Consider the following 18,065-nt stretch of genomic DNA (forward strand, 5'->3'; position numbering starts at 1 on the left):
TGCCAACAGTAAAGCATCCTGAGACCATTCATGTGTGGGGTTGCTTCTCAGCCAAGGGAGTGGGCTCACTCACAGCCATGAATAAAGAATGGTACCAACACATCCTCCGAGAGCAACTTCTCCCAACCATCCAGGAACAGTTTGGTGATGAACAACGCCTTTTCCAGCATGATGGAGCACCTTGCCATAAGGCAAAAGTGATAACTAAGTGGCTCGGGGAACAAAACACCGATATTTTGGGTCCATGGCCAGGAAACTCCCCAGACCTTAATCCCATTGAGAACTTGTGGTCAATCCTCAAGAGGCAGGTGGACAAACAAAAACCCACAAATTCTGACAAACTCCAAACATTGATTATGCAAGAATGGGCTGCCATCAGTCAGGATGTGGCCCAGAAGTTAATTGACAGCATGCCAGGGCGGATTGCATAGGTCTTGAAAAAGGGTCAACACTGCAAATATTGACTCTTTGCATCAACTTCATGTAATTGTCAATAAAAGAAGGTAGAGACAACAATACATCAAGCAAAGCAGCCACAACTGTCAGTAAGAGTGTCCATGATTGAGACTTTGAATGAAGAGATAAAGCTGAGATAAAACTCCAGTTTGAGTGTTTGTTGCAGCTCATTCCAGTTGCTAGCGGCAGCGAACTGAAAAGACGAGCAACCCAGGGATGTGTGCGTTTGGGGACCTTTAACAGAATGTGACAGGCAGGACGGGTGTCGTATGTGGAGGATGTGAGGGCTGCAGTAGATATCTCAGATAGGGGGGAGTGAGGCTAAGAGGGTTTTATAAATAAGCATCAACCAGTGGGTCTTGCGACGGGTATACAGAGATGACCAGTTTACAGAAGAGTATTGAGTGCAGTGATGTGTCCTATAAGGAGCATCGGTGGCAAATCTGATGGCAAAATGGTAAAGAACATCTAGCCGCTCGAGAGCACCCTTACCTGCCGACCATCCTACCTAATCTAGCATGGGTAGGATGGTCATCTGAATCAGGGTTATTTTGGCAGCTGGGGTGAAAGAGGAGCGATTACGATAGAGGAAACCAAGTGGGCTAGGTTAGTAGAAGAACCGAGTCATCAGTGACCAACAAATTAATATACATAGCAGTGGGGTGACGCCAAAAACAAATGTTTTATAAGGATCACAACTAGCCCCAAGTCCTAAACTACAGTAAGTAAAAACACAGCCAAACAAGTCATGTTATACATTTTTCATGCATTACGTTATGTAAATGCAGTTATTTTTCTTTGCAAGCTGTTGCAATTTATCAGCTTTTTTCATCTTCTATCTCGCCATCTCCACCATTTGCAGACCGTGAGCCATTTGCCTGTGGAAAACGAACCGGACACAGAGGCAGGATCAACAAGGAAAGACACACAGACAATGGAGGAGAGACAGGGGAGGGAAGGAAGGAGGGTGTTCCTTACCCTTTCTTGAATTCGGGAGGGACGGGGAGAGGTTTCTCAAAGTTGCCCTTCCCTATAAGATAGTAGGTCTCCTCTGTTCTTCCTTTTCCCTGTGAAGATGAGAGGGGGAGAGGACAGAAAGACAGAGGGCAGGGAAAGACGAGAGAGAAAGAGTTTAGTAGGGAGTTCTAGGTGAGTTCTAGAGAGTTCTAGACAGTTCTATGAAGGTTTAGGGTGTTGTAGGGAGTTTGAAGTATTCTTGAGCTTACTGTATGTAACATGATGGTGGTACCAAGTAGTCGGTCCTACCTGTGACTTTTACCTTGAGGTCTGTACTGCCTCAGTTGCACCTTGTATCCTGCCTTGAGATCCAGGAGGATTTTAACTGTGCTGTTATGGATGTGGATTCTGGATGCTGCAAATACAGGCAGCATGACACTCAAAACTTTAATTTATACACACTTTATAAAGACGCTTCCTGGCTCAGTCAATAATGTACCCACGACAAGTCCTTCACTTTTAAGCAACAGTGCATAGACTACATTACATATCTATTATTCATGCATATGTCATTTACGCATCCCAGTAGACTCCATACGAGAGGCAGTGGTGACGGTTACCGAATAAACGGTATCTGGGCATAGTCAGTTCTACTACCCCTGCTACAAACAGACCTATTGGATAGACACAGATAGGTGAGGTAAGGTATGTCCCCCCACTCTCTCACCCGAGTGTAGTCCTATGCTTATGCGTACAGGGACATCAAACATGTGTCTCATCTTGAATGTGCCCACAGCACTGAGGTTTTTCTTGATTTTTACTATGTTCTACATTGTAGAATAATAGTGAAGACATCAAAACTATGAAATAACACATGAAATAATAAATCTAATTTATTATGAAATAATAAATCAAATCAAAATATATTTTAGAAAGTATCCACCCTTTGCCTTGATGACAGCTTTGCACACTCTTGGCATTCTCTAAACCAGCTTCACCTGGAATGCTTTTCCAACAGTCTTAAAACAAGTTCCCACATACACTGAGCACTATTTGGCTGCTTTTCCTTCACTCTGCGGTCCCACTCTTCCCAAACCATCTCAATTAGGTATAGGTCAGGTGATTGTGGAGGCCAGGTTATCTGATGCAGCCCTCCATCACTCCACTTCTTGGTAAAATAGCCCTTACAAAGCATGGAAGTGTGTTTTGGGTCATTGTCCTGTTGAAAAACACATGATAGTCCCACTAAGCGCAAACTAGATGAGATGGTGTATCGCTGAAGAATGCGGTGGTAGCCATGCTGGTTAAGTGGGCCTTGAATTCTAAATAAATCACAGACAGTGTCACCAGCAAAGTACCCCCACACCATCACACCTCCTCCTCCATGCTTCACGGTGGGAAGCACACATGCGGAGATCATCCGTTCACCTACTTCGCATCACAAAGACACAAATTTGGACTCATCAAAGGACAGATATCCACCGGTGTAATGTTCATTGCTCGTATTTCTTGGCCCAAGCAAGTCTCTTCTTCTTCTTATTGGTATCCTTTAGTAGTGGTTTCATTGCAGCAATTCGACCATGAAGGCCTGATTTACGTAGTCTCCTCTGAACAGTTGATGTTGAGATGTGTCTGTTACTTGAACTCTGAAGCATTTATTTGGGCTGCAATTTCTGAGGTGCAGTTAACTCTAATGAAATCCCCTGCAACAGAGGTAACTCTGGGTCTTCCTTTCCTGTGGCGGTCCTCATGAGAGCCAGTTTCATCATGTTGTTTGACTGCACTTGAAAAGCCAGTTTCATCATGACGCTTCATGGTATTTGCGACTGCACTTGAAGAAACATTCAAAATTCGTAACATTTTCCAGATTGACTGACCTTCATGTCTTAAAGTATTGATGGACTGTCATTTCTCTTTGCTTATTTGAGCTGTCATCAAGGCAAAGGGTGGCTATTTGAAGAACCTCAAATACAAAATATATTTTGACTTTTGAATGAGTAGGTGTGTCCAAACCTTTGACTTGTGTGTGTGTGTGTGTGTGTGTGTGTGTGTGTGTGTGTGTGTGTGTGTGTGTGTGTGTGTGTGTGTGTGTGTGTGTGTGTGTGTGTGTGTGTGTGTGTGTGTGTGTGTGTGTGTGTGTGTGTGTGTACACATATGTGCTGAACGCACGGAGATGTCAGTGTGTTTCAAAAATCGTCAAAAGAGTAATTATTTTAACCTAAAGCATTTAATAAAATACATTTATAGTACAATATTATGGGGAATGGGAATAAGAGGGTTACTTACAGTGTTTGGAAGGGATCAAAGCAGTGATTGAATGAGTGTATGAGGCATGAGTTGAGGTGTTCAGAGGCTTGACTTTTGAAAATCGAACAATGTGGTTAGATTAAGGAGATGTTTATCATTTAAATTGTGTAAAATAGTTGATTGTTTGAGAAATTGAAATTATTAGATTTTTGATGTTTTGAATTTCCAGCCTTGTTAGCAATCCTGGCTCGGGGTTCATTGCTAACCTGTAGCCCCAACAGGTTAATGGATGCGATGGAAGCTATCAAATAATTCAGAATTGATTTCGACATCCCAGAAAATATATTCGAACGTTCGATATGTTCAGCAAGTAAAGCATTGTTACGTGCAATTACCCCTGCGAGCTCATTGTAGTTAACCTTGTCGGCGGGACTTTCCATCTCGTAGTGTCCTCTAAAAGCAAATTCTTGCATGCCCAAAAACGCAGTGTTGATAAGCCGCTTGAGAACATCCCTGTTTCTTCTAACTTTCTCGCTGTGTCGCCCAGTTTGAATACGCAGACCTTCGTCATGATCGATGCAGATTTTTCCCAGTAGCTTGAATCCGATATGGACATTTATATGCTGCCTGCTGAACAATCGATGGTCTTCGGGTCACTGTTCCCACCTTTCGAGCAAGGCTCAGACTTTCAAAAAACAGGCTATGGCTAGCAATACAGGCGGCTTGATGAAAGGCTCCTGTTAACCAGCTATACTTTTGATACCAGTTGGTATTGAACGCACGCACCTTTTCATCCTTCTTCATGAAACTGATCTTAGACAGAGGTCGACCCTCACTTTTAATTCGCACCGTGTACCCCAGAGAATGAAAGGGGTTCTTCAACAAACAAGGATGACCCTGGGCAAATTGTACAGCGCCCTATGGGACTCCCAATTACGGCCGGTTGTGATATAGCCTGGATTCGAACCAGTGTCTGTAGTGACGCCTCTAGCACTGAGATGCAGTGCCTTAGACCCCTGCGCCACTCGTGAGCCCTAAGTGCAGGGTAGCCTGGTGGTTAGAGTGTTGTACTAGTAACCGAAAGGTTGCAAGTTCAAATACCCTAGCTAACAAGGTACAAATCTGTCTTTCTGCCCCTGCCCACTGTTCCAAGGCCGTCATTGAAAATAAGAATTTGTTCTTAACTGACTTGCCTAGTTAAATAAAGGTTTTATTTTTATTTCATCTTTATTTAACCAGGTAGGCAAGTTGAGAACAAGTTCTCATTTACAATTGCGACCTGGCCAAGATAAAGCAAAGCAGTTCGACAACATACAAAAACACAGAGTTACACATGGAGTAAAACAACATACAATCAATGATACAGTAGAAAAATAAGACCATATACAATGTGAGCAAATGATGTGAGATAAGGGAGGTAAAGGCAAAAAAGGCCATGGTGGCAGAGTAAATACAGTATAGCAAGTAAAACACTGGAATGGTAGATTTGTTATTTGAAGAAAGTTCAAAGTTAAAATATAAATAATATGGTGCAAAGGAGCAAAATAAATAAATAAATACAGTAGGGAAGAGGTAGTAGTTTGGGCTAAATTATAGGGCTATGTACAGGTGCAGTGATCTGTGAGCTGCTCTGACAGCTGGTGCTTAAAGCTAGTGAGGGAGATAAGTGTTTCCAGTTTCAGAGATTTTTGTATTTCGTTCCAGTCATTGGCAGCAGAGAACTGGAAGGAGAGACGACCAAAGGAGGAGTTGGCTTTAGGGGTGACCAGAGAGATATACCTGCTGGAGCGTGTGCTACAGGTGGGTGCTGCTATGGTGACCAGTGAGCGGAGATAAGGGGGGACTTTACCTAGCAGGGTCTTGTAGATGACCTGGAGCCAATGCGTTTGGCGACGATTATGAAGCAAAGGCCAGCCAACGAAAGCGTACAGGTCGCAGTGGTGGGTAGTATATGGGGCTTTGGTGACAAAACGGATGGCACTGTGATAGACTGCATCCAGCTTGTTGAGTAGGGTATTGGAGGCTATTTTGTAAATGACATCGTCGAAGTCGAGGATTGGTAGGATGGTCAGTTTTACGAGGGTATGTTTGGCAGCATGAGTGAAGGATGCTTTGTTGCGAAATAGGAAGCCAATTCTAGATTTTACTTTGGATTGGAGATGTTTGATGTGAGTCTGGAAGGAGAGTTTACTGTCTAACCAGACACCTAGGTATTTGTAGTTGTCCACAAATTCTAAGACAGAACCGTCCAGAGAAGTGATGCTGGACAGGCGGGCAGGTGCAGGCAGCAATCGGTTGAAGAGCATGCATTTAGTTTTACTTGTATTTAGGAGCAGTTGGAGACCACGGAAGGAGAGTTGTATGGCATTGAAGCTCGTCTGGAGGGTTGTTAAAACACAGTGTCCATAGAAGGGCCAGAAGTATACAGAATGGTGTCGTCTGCGTAGAGGTGGATCAGAGATTCACCAGCAGCAAGAGCGACATCATTGATGTATACAGAGAAAAGAGTTGGCCCAAGAATTGAACCCTGTGGTACCCCCATAGAGACTGCCAGAGGTCCGGACAGCAGGTCCTCCGATTTGACACACTGAACTCTATCAGAGAAGTAGTTGGTGAACCAGGCGACGCAATCGTTTGAGAAACCAAGGCTACTGAGTCTGCCGATGAGGATGTGGTGATTAACAGAGTCAAAAGCTTTGGCCAGGTCAATGAATACGGCAGCACAGTATTGTTTCTTATCGATGGCAGTTACGATGTCGTTTAGGACCTTGAGCGTGGCTGAGGTGCACCCATGACCAGCTCTGAAACCAGATTGCATAGCGGAGAGGGTGCGGTGGGATTCAAAATGGTCGGTAATCTGTTTGTTGACTTAGCTTTCGAAGACCTTAGAAAGGCAGGGTAGGATGGATAAAGGTCTGTAGCAATTTGGGTCAAGAGTGTCACCTCCTTTGAAGAGGGGGATGGCAGCAGCTGCTTTCCAATCTATGGGAATCTCAGACGACACGAAAGAGAGGTTGAACAGGCTAGTAATAGGGGTTGCAATAATTTCGGCAGATAATTTTAGAAAGAAAGGGTCCAGATTGTCTAGCCCGGCTGATTTGTAGGGGTCCAGATTTTGCAGCTCTTTCAGAACATCAGCTGAATGGATTTGGGAGAAGGAGAAATGGGGAAGGCTTGGGCGAGTAGCTGTGGGGGGTGCAATGCTGTTGACTGCAGTAGGGGTAGCCAGGTGGAAAGCATGGCCAGCCGTAGAAAAATGCTTATTGAAATTCTCAATTATAGTGAGCTTATCGGTGGTGACAGAGTTTCCTATCCTCAGTGCAGTGGGCAGTTGGGAGGAGGTGTTCTTATTCTCCATGGACTTTACAATGTCCCAGAACTTTTTAGAGTTTGAGTTGCAGGAAGCAAATTTCTGTTTGAAAAAGCTAGCCTTGGCGTTTCTAACTGCCTGTGTGTATTGGTTTCTAACTTCCCTGAAAAGTTGCATATCGCGGGGGCAGTTCGATGCTAATGCAGAACGCCACAGGATATTTTTGTGTTGGTTAAGGGCAGTCAGGTCTGGGGAGAACCAAGGGCTATATCTGTTCCTGGTTCTACATTTCTTGAAAGGGGCATGCTTATTTAAGATGGTGAGGAAGGCATTTAAAAAAAATAACCAGGAATCCTCTACTGACGGGATGAGGTCAATATCCTTCCAGGATACCAGGGCCAGGTCGATTAGAAAGGCTTGCTCGTTGAAATGTTTCAGGGAGCGTTTGACAGTGATGAGTGGAGGTCGTTTGACCGCTGACCCATTACGGATGCAGGCAATGAGGCAGTGATCGCTGAGATCTTGGTTGAAAACAGCAGAGGTGTATTTAGAGGGCACGTTGGTTAGGATGATATCTATGAGGGTGCCAGTGTTTGCGGCTTTGGGGTTGTACCTGGTGGGTTCATTAATAATTTGTGTGAGATTGAGGGCATCAAGCTTGGATTGTAGGATGGCTGGGGTGTTAAGCATGTCCCAGTTTAGGTCACCTAGTAGCACGAGCTCTGAAGATAGATGGGGGGCAATCAGTTCACATATGGTGTCCAGAGCACAGCTAGGGGTCTATAGCAGGCGGCAACGGTGAGAGACTTGTTTTTAGAGAGGTGGATTTTTAAAAGTAGAAGTTCAAATTGTTTGGGTACAGACCTGGATAGCAGGACAGAACTCTGCAGGCTATCTCTGCAGTAGATTGCAACACCGCCCCCTTTGGTCGTTCTGTCTTGTCTGAAAACGTTGTAGTTAGGGATGAAGATTTCAGAATTTTTGGTGGACTTCCTAAGCCAGGATTCAGACACAGCTAGGACATCCGGGTTGGCAGAGTGTGCTAAAGCAGTGAATAAAACAAACTTAGGGAGGAGGCTTCTAATGTTAACATGCATGAAACCAAGGCTATTACAGTTACAGAAATCATCAAAAGAGAGCGCCTGGGGAGTAGGAGTGGAGCCAGGCACTGCAGGGCCTGGATTCACCTCTACATCCCCAGAGGAGCAGAGAAGGATGAGTATGAGGGTACGGCTAAAAGCTATAAGAATTGGTCGTCTGTGATGTCCAGAATCGAGAGAAAAAGGAGTAGGTTTCTGGGGGCGATAAAATAGCTTCAAGGTATAATGTACAGTCAAAGGTATGGTGGGATGTGAATACAGTGGAGGTAAACCTAGGCATTTAGTGATGATGAGAGAGATATTGTCTCTAGAAACATCATTGAAACCAGAAGATGTCATAGCATGTGTGGGTGGAGGAACTGAGAGGTTGGATAAGGTATAATGAGCAGGGCTAGAGGCTCTACAGTGAAATAAGCCAATAAACACTAACCAGAACAGCAATGGACAAGGCATATTGACATTAAGGAGAGGCATGCTTAGCCGAGTGATCAAAGGGTCCAGTGAGATTCAGACAGCTAGCCGGGCCATAGGTAGCAAGCTGGTGGAAGATGGAGGGAGGTCTGTTTTTAGCCACCTCATGCGTTTCCGTCTGTGGATTAGTGGGGTTCCGTGTGGAAGGGGGGACCAGTCCAAGTTGGCAAAATAGTTAGTTACAGTGGCCCAAGAAAAGTGTCCGACAGACCTATTCAGACCGCAGCCGACAAGACAGCCAACGACCAGCGGGCCGCAGGTGGGCGACCAGGCTACGTCGCGATGGAGGGGCCAGTCGGATAACTCCCTCGGGCAGACAACGTCGGCGGTCCAGTCGTGAAGGCCCGATGGGGCTCCGCATCGGCAGCAAAACGGGTCCGGACAGGCGACCGTAGCCCAGGAGACACTTCAGCTGGCTAGCTCAGGAATAGCCCAGGAGTGGCTGACGGAACTCCTCAGCTGGCTAACTCCGGAACAATGTGTGTTAACTCTGGGACCGACGTTGCCAATAGTCACTCAGGTAGCAGCTAGCTAGCTGCAAGATCCAGGTGAAAATGTCCAGAGCCTGCGGTAGAAATCCGGGGAAAGGAGAGAGAATAGGTCCGGTATGCTCTGGTCCGAGTCGCGCTGCACAAAGACTGGCGATAGCCTTTCGAGCTAATGGATATCTGAGGACCGCTAACCGTGGCTAGCTGAACTCCAACGTTAGCCAGTGAAAATGGCTAACCTCTGGCTATCTTCTGTTGTGGATTTCAGATTTGAGGTAAATAATACTTTATTTTTTAAATTGGTGAGGCGGGTTGCAGGAGAGTGTTTTGAGGTTGAGTTTTTAGAAGAAAAAAATGTTAAAAGATATGCGAAGAAAAATATGTAAATATATATATACACGGGACACGACAAGAGGAGGGTAAAGGACGTCTGAACTGCTACGCCATCTTGGAAAAGGTTACACACTCTTAATCTCTATCCAACAATGTCACCAAGATTCTCAAAACATAGAACCCCTATAATGCTCTGTGGCACAATCCCAATACAACTCACTAGGTTCATACTCTGATCCTAATTCTATGATCGATGGACAACATGTCAGTTCATACTGCAAAAGTTGATTGGTTGGAGGACGTCCTGGTCGTGGTCATAATTACCATGTATGTCTATAGAAGGGGGTGAGGCCTCCTAAGTTTTGTATTTAAGTCAATGTGGCCAGAGGAGGACGGAAGCTAGCTGTCCTCCGGCTACACCATGGTGCTATCCCAGACAGTGTTGTTGAAGTTACTGTAGACCTTCATTGCAAAACAGTGTATTTTAGTCAATTATTTGGTGACAGGAATATATTTAATACAGTTTTATGTTAGGATAAATATTGTTACTATTTTTATGAAATTTCACTGAGTAGGATGGTCCTCCCCTTCCTCTGAGCAGTGGAGGCTCCTATCAATACACACACATGTTACAGCCTTATTCTAATAGATTACATTTAAAAAATCCTCAGCAATATACACACAATACCCCATAATGACAAAGCGAAAATAGTTTTTGTAATTTTTGCAAATTTATTAAAGATTAAAAACAGAAAGACCTTATTTACATACGTATTCAGACCCTTTGCTATGAGACTCAAAATTGAGTTTAGGTGCATCCTGTTTCCAGTGATCATCCATGAGATGTTTCTACAACTTGATTGGAGTCCACCTGTGGTAAATTCAATTGATTGAACATGATTTGGAAAGGCACACACTTGTCTATATAAAAAGGTCCCACAGTTGACGGTCCATGTCAGAGCAAAAACCAAGCCATGAGGTCGAAGGAATTGTCCGTAGAGCTCAGAGACATGATTGTGTCGAGGCTGGCACGTCCTGACCAGTAAAGGGGTTATTTGTTATTGTAGTTTGGTCAGGACGTGGCATGGGGGTGTTTGTTTTATGTGGTTTGGGGTTTGTTGGGATATGTACTTATGTAAGAGGGGTGTTTGTTTTATGTGTTCCGGGGTTTTTTGGTCTATGTTCTATGTTAGTGTACTTCTATGTTCAGTCTAGTCTATCTATTTCTATGTTTAGTTCATTGGATTGAACTTCAATTGGAGGCAGCTGTTCCTCGTTGCCTCTGATTGAAGGTCCGTGATTTGTTTGTTTTTCCTTCTTTTAATTAACCTGTTATGGCTAGGGGGCAGTATTTTCACGGCTGGATAAAAAACGTACCCGATTTAATCTGGTTACTACTCCTGCCCAGTAACTAGAATATGCATATAATTATTGGCTTTGGATAGAAAACACCCTAAAGTTTCTAAAACTGTTTGAATGGTGTCTGTGAGTATAACAGAACTCATATGGCAGGCAAAAATCTGAGAAGGTTTCATTCAGGAAGTGGCCTGTCTGACAAGGTGTCGTTCTTCTTGTCTCTGTTTATTGAAGAGTGAGGATCTTAGCTGTCCCGTGACACTTCCTACGGCTGCCATAGGTTCTCAGAAGGCGGCAAAAAGCGGAATCGTGGCTTTGCAGGCCCTGGCTGAAACAAAGTAGCGCGTTTGGGTAGTGGCTGGTTACAGTACTGTGAGACTCAGGCTCGTGTCCGCGTCGACCGAAAGGTTTGTTTTCATTCCTCTGTTTAGCTAAATGGACATTCCCGGTCGGAATATTATCGCTTTTTTACTAGAAAAATGGCATAAAAATGGATTTTAAACAGCGGTTGACATGCTTCGAAGTACGGTAATGGAATATTTAGATTTCTTTTGTCACGAATTGCGCCATGCGCACGACCCTTCTTTACCATTCGGATAGTGTCTGGGACGCACGAACAAAACGCCGCTATTCGGATATAACGATGGATTATTTTGGACCAAACCAACATTTGTTATTGAAGTAGCAGTCCTGCGAGTGCATTCTGACGAAGACAACAAAAGGTAATCAAACTTTTATAATAGTAAATCTGATTTTGGTGAAGGCTAAACCTGCCGGGTGTCTAAATAGCTAGCCCGTGATGCCTGGGCTATGTACTTAGAATATTGCAAAATGTGCTTTCACCAAAAAGCTATTTTAAAATCGGACATATCGAGTGCATAGAGGAGTTCTGTATCTATAATTCTTAAAATAATTGTTATGCTTTTTGTGAACGTTTATCGTGAGTAATTTAGTAAATTGTTAGCAAATTCCTCCGATTTGCGGGGTATGCTAGTTCTGAACGTCACATGCTAATGTAAAAAGCTGGTTTTTGATATAAATATGAACTTGATTGAACAAAACATGCATGTATTGTATAACATAATGTCCTAGGTGTGTCATCAGATGAAGATCATCAAAGGTTAGTGCTGCATTTAGCTGTCTTCTGGGTTTTTGTGACATTATATGCTAGCTTGAAAAATGGGTGTCTGATTATTTCTGGCTTGGTACTCTGCTGACATAATCTAATGTTTTGCTTTCGCTGTAAAGCCTTTTTGAAATCGGACAGTGTGGTTAGATAAAGGAGAGTCTTGTCTTTAAAATGCTGTGAAATAGTCATATGTTTGAAAAATGGAAGTTTTTGTATTTTTGAGGAATTTGTAATTCGCACCACGCCTATCATTGGATATTGGAGCAGGTGTTCCGCTAGCGGAACGTCTAGATGTAAGAGGTTAAATAAAGAAGATGAGTATACACGTTCCCGCTGCACCTTGGTCCAATCCTTATGACGCCTGTTACAGAACTACCCACCACCAACGGACCAAGCAGCGGGGTAAGGAGCTGGAGAGGAGCTATTGGGAGTTGTGGACCTGGGAGGAGATCCTAGCCGGAGAGGGACCATGGAGGAAGGCTGGAGAGGACTGGGAGTGTTTTGCTGGAACACGGTTGGCATGGAAGCCTGAGAGGCAGCCCCAAAAAATGTTTTTTGGGGGGGGCACACGGGTAGTTTGGCTGGGCCAGGGTTGAGCCCTAAGCCAACTCCCCGTGCTTACCAGAGGCAGCGTGGTACTGGTCAGGCCCCGTGCTATGGGGTGATGCGCACGGCGTCGAGGCCAAGCATCCACAGGCCGGTATGCTCAGTGCCAGCTTCCCGCATTTGCCGGGGGGAAGCAGGCACCCAGCCAGTAAGGGTGGTGCCAGTCCTGCGCTCGAGACCACCAGTGCGCTTCACGGCCCAGTGTATCTTGTTCCCGCTCTCCGCACCAGCCCTGAGGTGCGTGTCTCCAGTCTGGCGTCTCCAAAGCCAGCACCACGCACCAGGCCTTCAGTACGTCAGCCCAGTCCAGGATGTCCTGTTCCCACTCCTCGCACTAGCCTTGGGGTGCGTTTCTCCAGTCTGGTACCTCCACTACCAGCCCCACGCACCAGGCCTCCAGTGCGACAGCCCAGTCCAGCTCGTCCTACTCCTGCTCCTCGCACTAGCCCTGTGGTGTGTGTCCTTAGTCTGGCACGTCTTAAGCCAGCTCCACGCATCAGGTCTTCAGTGCGCAGTCCCCATCCAGAGCTTCCTGCAACAGTGCCTCGTCCAGAGTGTCCGGCGACAGTGCCTCGTCCAGAGTGTCCGGCGACAGTGCCTCGTCAAGAGTGTCCGGCGACAGTGCCTCGTCCAGAGTGTCCGGCGACAGTGCCTCGTCCAGAGTGTCCGGCGACAGTGCCTCGTCCAGAGTGTCCGGCGACAGTGCCTCGTCCAGAGTGTCCGGCGACAGTGCCTCGTCCAGAGTGTCCGGCGACAGTGCCCCGTCCAGAGTGTCCGGCGACAGTGCCCCATCCAGAGTGTCCGGCGACAGTGCCTCGTCCAGATTGTCCGGCGACAGTGCCCCATCCAGAGCTTCCGGCGACAGTGCCCCGTAGAGAGACGGCCCACAGTCCAGAACCGAGAGAGACGGCCCACAGTCCGGAACCTAGAGAGACGGCCCACAGTCCGGAACCGAGAGAGACGGCCCACAGTCCGGTGCCGAGAGAGACGGCCCACAGTCCGGAGCCGAGAGAGACGGCTCACAGTCCGGAGCCGAGAGAGACGGCCCACAGTCCGGAGCCAAGAGAGACGGCCTACAGTCCGGAATCGGCGCAGCGAGGAGTTGCTCTATAGTCCAGAATCGGCGCAGCGAGAGTCACCCTACAGTCCGGAATCGGAGCAGTCAGAGTCGCCCTACAGTCCGGAATCGGCGCAGCCAGAGTCGCCCTTCAGCCCGAGGTCTCCAGCGATGCGTATCAGCCCGAGGTCAGACAGACGGCCATGCCTCGACGAGATCTTTGACTTGGTATGTATGTGTACTTTATTAGATGTAGAGATGAATCCGAATCAAATTAACATGTTTTCAAGATAAGGCAATGATACAAGTTATACACTGATTAAACATCTGTCACGTCCTGACCAGTAAAGGGGTTATTTGTTATTTAGTTTGGTCAGGACGTGGCAGGGGGGGTTTGTTTTATGTGGTTCGGGGTTTGTTGGGATATGTGTTTATGTAGAGGGGTGTTTGTTTAGAGTATTCCGGGGTTTTTGGTTATGTTCTATGTTTGTATTTCTATGATCTGTCTATGTTGTGTATTTCTTTGTTTTGGCCTGGTATGGCTCTCAATCAGGAACAGCTGTACATTGTTGTTGCTGATTGGGAGTCATACTTAGGTAGCCCTGTTTTCACCTGTCCTTGGTGGGAAGTTGTTTTTGCACTGCTGTGTGTGTAGCCTGCATTACCGTTCGTCCGTTCGTTCGTTCGTACGATCGTTCGTTTGTTCGTTTTCTTGTTTTGTTTTGTCAGTGTTCAGCACCCCGCACTTCTGATTCAGAGGTGTTGGGTTAAACGCAGAAGACACATTTCAGTTGAATACATTCAGTTGGACAACTGACTAGGTATCCCCCGTTCAAAGGCACTTAAATCTTTTGACTTGCCCACTTTAATTTGATTCACCCTCTGAATGGCACACATACACAATCCATGTCTCAATTCTCTCAAGGCTTAAAAATCCTCCTTTAACCCGTCTCCTCCAGTACACGGATTGAAGTGGATTTAACAAGAGACATCAATAAGGGATCATAGCTTTTCACCTGGATTCACCTGGTCAGTCAATGTTATGGAAAGAGCGATGTTGTAACAGTCGTCGTATATACTGGACCAAGGCGCAGCGGGTTGAGTGCTCATTTGATCTTTTATTGAACACTTAACGAACAAAACAAGAAAACGGACGAACGAACAGTATTGCAGGCTAACACAGCAGTGCAAAAACAACTTCCCACAAGGGACGTGTGAAAACAGGGCTACCTAAGTATGACTCCCAATCAGCAACAACGATGTACAGCTGTTCCTGATTGAGAGCTATACCAGGCCAAAACAAAGAAATACACAACATAGACAGATCATAGAAATACAAACATAGAACATAACCAAAAACCCCGGAATACTCTAAACAAACACCCCTCTACATAAACACATATCCCAACAAACATGTCTCAACGCCACACACCTGACTCCACTCTAACCAAGTTCCAAAGGATTGATGTAGGATTAGGGCAAAAACTAAAATGTACACCTCTTCGGGGGAACACTTCCTGTTACCTGTACTGGGGTACTCTGGGTAATGTACTTTTATCTGCAGCAGACTGCTCCAGCATGCAGAAGGTCGGCCCACTCATGACCACTTCCTGTTTCTTGTACAGGTGTACTCTGCGTAATGTAGTCTCTTACCTGCAGCAGACTGCCCCATGCATGTAGAAGGGCGGGCCCCTCATAACCCCTTCCTGGATGATGATGGCGAAGCTGCAGATGTCACCATGGAGACTGCCATAGAGACCGGGGAGGGGCCCCGCAGGATTTCAGGGGCCATCCACAAAAGGTCTAGGAGGGACACGCACGCAGACACACACAAGCATAGAGTTAGCACACACACGTGGCGGATGGTGGGAGGAGCTATAGGAGGACGGGCTCATTGTAATGTTATCAAACATGGAAACCACATTGACTCTTTTCCATTAACTCCATTCCAGTGATTACAGTGAGCCCGTCCTCCTATAGCCCCTCCCACCAGCCTCCTCTGAACACACACACACACACACACAAGCATAGAGAAACAAACTACAAGTTACTGTATATTAACTTTTAAACATACAGAATCAGTCCACTCTGTCCAGATGGAACTTAAGGCACTCAAGGTAAAACTCTCCACCCCTCTCCACACCTACTCACCCTCTGCAGGCGGTTCTCGGTAGGGGAACCTTGCTGCCTCGTTGTATCCGTAGTCAGTGCTCTTCAGGACAAAACGTCTGTCCACCACACAGTTCGTGCGCTTCAGACGACCATGAAACAAGTTCCTGTGGTGCGGGTACTTCATACCCTGGTGGAGAACATGGAACATAGAACTCAGAGAACATAGATTATAGAGAACACTGGTACTTAGCATGGAACCCAGGCGTGCCCTCCCACCTTCCCCTTTGCACTTTAGACTCCTGCTCCTCCCGCTTTCCTTTTGGCTGAGCCACTTTCATATCTCTTGTCCTGCCTCCACCCCCTCTTACTTCTTCCTTTCCTCCTAATGCCTCCATCCACCCTCCCTCTCCACTTCTCCTCACCTTAATAAGGTCCAGCAGTAGAGATGACTTGAACATCCAGTCCACCCTCCCCCATCTTCTTTTCCTCCCTCCCTCCTATCTTAAGGTCTAGCAGTAGTGATGACATCCAGTCCAGTTTTACATCATTGTTGAGCAGTAGGTCTTCCATGCTTCCCCTGGTGCAGAACTCTGTCACAATGGCAAACACTCCACAGTTGTGGAAAAAACCCAGGAAAAGGTTAATGTTCTCATGACGAATGTCCTTCATCTGGGGAGATTAGAGGTAGGTATTGTATTATGGTGTCATATTTCAACAGAATTTGTGACAGTGTAAAGTACAGCTAGCCTGTTCCCAGATCTGTTTGTGCCAAACAATGACTGACAAGGAGTGGCATGTTAGCACAAAACAGACTGGCACTAGAGTACAGTGTTGGGTTCACCTTGGGGTCATGATAGGGGCTGTACCAAATGTTTGATGTATTATAATAATTGATTATGCCTATGTTGTATTAATAGAAGGGGAAGGGTTATAAGACCCCTCCCCATTACATTTATAGGGTCTTAGACTACAGATTAACAATATGTATTTGCATTATAAGGTTTAATATTGTTCCACAGTTATTTTCTAGTCTCTGCCTCTTATAAAGAAATGGTCTGAGAGATGTGTGACTGAGAAAGAGCCTCAAAGATAAGAGATGCAGAGACACAGAACTATGCAGGGGAGTGAAAGAGATGAGACTAGTCAGACATTCCACTATAAATCAACTTGGGGAGTGGACATTTACTGCTGAGCCTTTAGATAACACTGAAACTCTTGTTTGTATAGCTGTGTAGGCATGGGTTTGGTCTCATGAGTAGAAGGTAATGACATAGGCAGTGACATCACTAAGATATATGACTGCAGGCATAATAAAACAACTCGGACCCTTTTCTATTATGCAGAACTTACTCTGAAACATGCGTGCTATGTTCCCGTTGTCAACTTCTGTCTGCAACTGCATTAATAAATGAATGATTGATTTACATAAAGATACTGTCTGAATGCTAATTTCACCAATGAGCCAATGATTGACAAGGAACAAGGAACGAACCCCAACAACAGCAAGGACAGAAAACATCACTAATCACCAACTTGATGTGAAAATATACTTAGAAAACTATTGCCAAGGATATGAATAAACATTCATTAAAAAAAAATCTTAAGGAAACCCACCAGTTCAAACACGTCATAGACTGTTCTCTGGAGCGCCAAGTCTAGGTCCAAGAGTCTTCTAAACAGCTTCTACCCCCAAGCCATAAGACTCCTGAACATCTAATCAAATGGCTACACACACTATTTGCACCCCCCCCCACACTGCTACTCTCTGTTCTCATTTATGTATAGTCACTTTATTAACTCTATCTACATGTACATATTACCTCAACAGGTGCCTCCGCACATTTACTCTGTACCGGTACCCCCTTGTATAAAGTCTCGCTATTGTTATTTTACTGCTGCTCTTTAATTACTTCTTACTTTTATTTCTTATTCTTATCCGTATTTTTTCAACTGCATTGTTGGTTAGGGGCTCGTAAGTTAGCATTTCACTGTTGTATTTGGCGCATGTGACTAATACAATTTGATTTTGGTATTAATGCTCCTGAATGTTCCATGAGGTAGTCTCATAAGCCACGCCCAGTCTAAACCAACATTAAATTGGGCCATAATAGTCAAGAATTTCCCCACTCAGATGTTCATCACAAACATGTTTTTAACTAATGCAGTTCATTATAACAAATCAATTAATCATTTTAACAATCAAACAACCATTCTGCTCTTTCTTACTTCATAGAGGACGGAGTTATCGTAGGTGGCAGGTGATTGTTCAGAGAAGGGGACATGACGCATGCGCTGTGACAGGCTCCTCAGAGAGACTCCACTGGTCTTACTCTAACTGTCGTCTATACTCAGCTTCTGGAGCACAGCAGAAATGGGTTCAATCATGACTGCTAATACACCAGGGTCTTTCCACAAAAAGAGTGCCATTTGATATTTTAAGTCA

General features: G+C 45.3%; 1 long non-coding RNA gene across 1 annotated transcript; it reads right to left on the reverse strand.

Annotated features, from left to right (window-relative positions):
- Positions 1-1,727: 1,727 nt before the first annotated feature.
- Positions 1,728-15,885, reverse strand: LOC123743850 (uncharacterized). Its single transcript, XR_006770716.1, has 3 exons — positions 15,662-15,885; positions 15,164-15,313; positions 1,728-1,828 (listed from the first exon to the last, which is right to left on the reverse strand). It is a non-coding gene; the product is annotated as an uncharacterized lncRNA (long non-coding RNA).
- Positions 15,886-18,065: the final 2,180 nt, after the last annotated feature.

The sequence above is a fragment of the Salmo salar genome, chromosome ssa07 (assembly GCF_905237065.1).
Source record: "Salmo salar chromosome ssa07, Ssal_v3.1, whole genome shotgun sequence".
Classification (NCBI taxonomy): domain Eukaryota; kingdom Metazoa; phylum Chordata; class Actinopteri; order Salmoniformes; family Salmonidae; genus Salmo; species Salmo salar.